The sequence below is a fragment of the Alligator sinensis genome, unplaced genomic scaffold, assembly GCF_000455745.1.
Source record: "Alligator sinensis unplaced genomic scaffold, ASM45574v1 scaffold768_3, whole genome shotgun sequence".
Taxonomy (NCBI): Eukaryota; Metazoa; Chordata; order Crocodylia; family Alligatoridae; genus Alligator; species Alligator sinensis.
In genome coordinates, this window is record NW_005842135.1 from 2176239 (window position 1) to 2180703 (window position 4465).

The window sequence follows — 4465 nt, forward strand, 5'->3', positions numbered from 1 at the left end:
CCCGACCCCTTACCGTCACTGGAGCCCTGGTACTGAAACACACCGCCTGGCCGGCCACGTGTTTCAGCACCAGGGCGAGGGGCAACCATAGAGACGCTCTGGCAGCCAGAGCGATTCCATGGAGGACTCAGCCTCTGGTTGCCTCAGGGCCATCAGGGACTGTGCCCTGCAGGGCAAGAGGCACGTGCGCGCTCGTGTGGACGCGCCCACTGAGTGCAGTTCCCCTGTTTGCTAGCTCTGAGTGCCTGCCTGTTCCACATGTAGGCATAGTGGATCACCCTTCTCAGATGCCTAACTCCCCAAGAACTGTGCAGGAAGCCTCAGGGCTTAATTTGGGTTTCTGTATTGTACTCTATAAGGGCCTAGAAGTTAGGTACTTTAGTAGCTACATCTTTAATGGATCTAGCCTTGAATGATGTGCCCAAGGCCAGCCAGGAAAGCTGTGGTGGAGCATGCAATGGAACCCATCTCTTCTCAGTGTCTTTGCCTTGTGACTGCTGTTTTATCTTTCTTCATAGGCCATTCCCTCGAGCACCTTAATTTCTGGTGCTGTTTTTATGCGTTCCCTTGCTTTGTTGTATAATTGCACCTTGAAACTGCTGAGGCTCCCTGGGAAACTGTGGGGGGGAAAGCATGTTATCCCTTCTTTATTGCTGAGCACATTCAAATGACAGACATTTCATTTCACTGAAGAATTCCCCTCCTGCTGCTTATTACTTTGAGCAGGAAATAATCTTCTGTTTGTGGCACTAGGCCAATTTCTTCTCTATTTGCAACAGAGAAATGAAATGACCCCCTCCAAGTGACACGTAAGCAAAGTGTGTACCCTGGCAATAAACAGACAGTATTTTAAAGCATCCTGACTCCTGTGGAATGTTTGCTTATGTTTCTGTGCTTGATATTTTTGTCTTAGGGGACTTTCAAGCAATTTTTTTTGCAGGATTATTTTCACAATCAAAAGTAAATTACAAATCTGCTCGAAAAGTGACTCTCTGCATGGGGAATCATCCAGATCTGCTACCTGGGTAATCAGAGACAGAATTGCAGATTGTAATGACAACACAGTATAATGCTTTGCAGCACTCCTGCTGCACTCCCACAGAGGGAACTGGATTCTCTTCTGATTCAGGCATTATTCAAACAATTGCTGATGGAAGGTCATTTCTACCCATTCAGTGGGTACAATCCCACTGAATACAGAGGGTTTGTGCAGCAGTAAATGAAGAACGAACATGGCACGTCTTTCCTAGTTACTGGTGATGTCACACAAGATAGGAAGAGTCCTGCATCGTGCTCATGGAGCCATCCGCATGGAATTTTTTTTTAGTTTGTTTTTTTAAACTTTTAACAGGAAGCAAATTATTCTTAAATCTGGTGATGGAAAAAAGGGGGGAATCTTTGATGCTACTACCATATTTACTCATATATTACATGTACCTTTTTAATGAAAATTAGCCCTCCAAAGTCAGGGTGTGTGTCTTAAGCAAGATAACTGATTTTTGCACCAAAGTTGAGGCATGGAGATGCTGGAATGGCTTTAGGGACTGATCTCTGTTCCTGGCTGCATGGAGCAAGGGCGGAGTCCACTAATCAGCAGGGATCCTGGTTTTCTCTGACAAAAAACCCCAATTTTTGGATTTAAAATAGTAACCCAAAATCCAAATTTTTCCATGATTAAAATGAAATGCCACTAATACATATAGTGACATTTCATTTTAATCACAGAAAAATGGATTTTGGGTTGGTTACTTTTTTAATCTGAAAATTTGGGATTTTTTTATCAGGGAAAAACCAGAATTTCTTCTCATTAGCATCCTCCCTCACCCTGCAGATCCACAACTGCAGGCTTAACCCTCTCAAAGCTGCTTTCAATTTGGAAGTGGCTGAGAGAATCTTAAACTAGTTTTTGGCTGAGCAGCAAGGGGAAGGGAAGCAATGAGTGGATTCTGCCTCTGTTCAATGCAGCCAGTATAAAATTATGATGCTATGCCATAGCTGATATGACTGAAAAAATCTCTTTCTTTAATCTGCTTCTCCCAACAAGGTGCATGTCTTTCTCAGGTGCATGTGGTATGCAAATAAATACAGTAGAGTAATTTTTTGGCTGAATTGTCTTATTGGAGATTCATGCTGGTGCCTTTGAGTGGTCTGCCAATCTCTTAATAGAAACAAGAATTAAAATAGCCAGCAGCACTAATACACAGCTGCAAAACATATCTAAGTTTAGAAAATGTGGTTTTAACCTTGGCATCCCACTCTTTCAGCCTTGTCACTTCTGGACCAGGAAAAAGGAACTCTTGGATGCTCAAGCAGAGAGAGTAAGACGCATTGTTTCAGGTATTCATCACCAAAAGGACCCTGTGTACTATGTTTTGCCGCAGACAACCTTGTGTCATGTACCAGAGAGCACCTTGGTCAGCTGCTTGCAAATCAACAAAGCTGTTAACATTCTAGTAATCTTCATCCAAAGTGACCTTATTTAAAGGATATGAGGCAGAGCAATGGCAAATCTAATTGTGAATTATCAAAAGTCAGCTTGAAGTTTACCATAGATTAAACCAGGAGTTCTAGCTGTCAAAAAAACACTGGATACCTTGTTCAATATATGCCAAGTAGAATGTTACAGCCAGGGACTAGTTCACTTAGGTGTCTAAGTGGTATTAACCATCCAAGTGACTAAATGCACCCCTATTTTACCCAGCTCAAGTCTCTGAAAATGCATTAATGTAAGATGTTTTTGTTGTCTTAGTCTTAAAGTTAAGATGAAGATGTGGTACAATATTAAACTAATTAACACTTTTTCACAGACTTGGATGAGGAATGAGATCTCACACTTAGATGCCCAAGTCCTTACCAGGCAGACTAGGATTTGCCTTTCAGACTGCCTGGCAGAGACTAAATAAGCTACTGAGCACTCAGGAAACAGAGGGCATCTGTAGTTAAAACCCAATAAAACTGAACTGTCATGACCCTATATTAATTGTATGTAATACTTCTATTAGATTTTAGAGGAGTAGATAAATAATACAACTTTGTGCTTGATGCTCTTATAGATCAAGCTCCCCAGCCTGTTCCCCACCTAACTCCACACTCACAATGCTGAGTGGGGAACAGTTTTCCCAACCGGTTCCCCAGCCTATTCCCCACCCAGCACCATGCTCATGGAGCAGAGCAGGGAACAGGCTCCCCATCCTCCACCCTACAATCATAGGGCGGGGCTGAGTACTGTCCTGGTCAGTGGGGGCAGAACATAGGAGACTCAAGATCTCTTTCTACTTGCATTTAGCATAGGCAGTTAGAGTGCATTTACCTGTTTGGGGATTGCTGCCTTTAATAAAGGTTCTTAACCAAAACCTTCTAAGCCCAGAGCAAATAAAATATAGTTATTGTTTTATTGTGACAATTATGTAATTTGCCCTACAAAAAGAGGATGACAAAGATCATTCTAAGCCAATACGGTGCCTGATCCTACAATAGGCTTGCTACAGGTAAAGCCCAGCATGGACTATCACTGTACTCAGCCATATATTAAAATATATTGAAAGATGCCTAAAAAGTGTAATATATACAGATTTTATTCTTAATCTTTCCTAGTCTTTCATTCCCACCAGCCTTTCTTCATTTTGTTCTTTGCTGATTTTTTTAAATGTATTCTCTTCTTAGGACAGTCATTCTCAAAGTAAACTCATTAATGTCATGCAAATGGGGACAATTGTTTCCCTGATCAGAGAAATATGACAGTGTATTCAGCCCACAGTCATTGCTTTCTTGCTGCAGTACCACATTGTATCTAATTACTCTCCATTGTCATTCATTGATTATTAAGCTTCATTAATTGTATTGTTCACCTGGCTTCTATGGAAATAGTTTTACTTTTTGTCTTAAGACATTTACAGTGAGTAATTTAGCATTAGGCACCACTAGTGTTCTTGGCTGTAATATGCTGCCAGGTTTAAATTCCTGGGTTTTAATATATGTAATCTTAATTAAATGTATTTTCTTAAAGAGGCTGAATAAGCCATGTATTTGTGGATAATGTGAGTTCACTAAAAGCAAGATTGGATTTTTTAATACCTTGGTTAATCAAATATCTGATTTTTCTCAGTTCTGAGTCAATATATTTTGGATTTCTGAAAGAATACATATGGATTCCTTTTCTTCCTGCAAATCCTTCTTTATAAACAAACAACCTGCTGCTTGAAGCTTATCTACGTTAATCCACTGAAGTTGTAAATGACAAATTAAGATACAAATAGTTACATCTCAACTTCTCATAGACTTCAGTGTCATCGCTCAACTAATGCATTGTCCACCTTGTATTACCCTTCTATTTTCTGTCCCTGTCCTCTAGCATTAACTTGCAATAAGACAGAATTCTTATATTGAAAAGTATAGGTTCTCGGTGGATGCATCTACATGAGATGCTAACTGCACAGTAGTCTAATAATACTGCACAGTAGCGCAT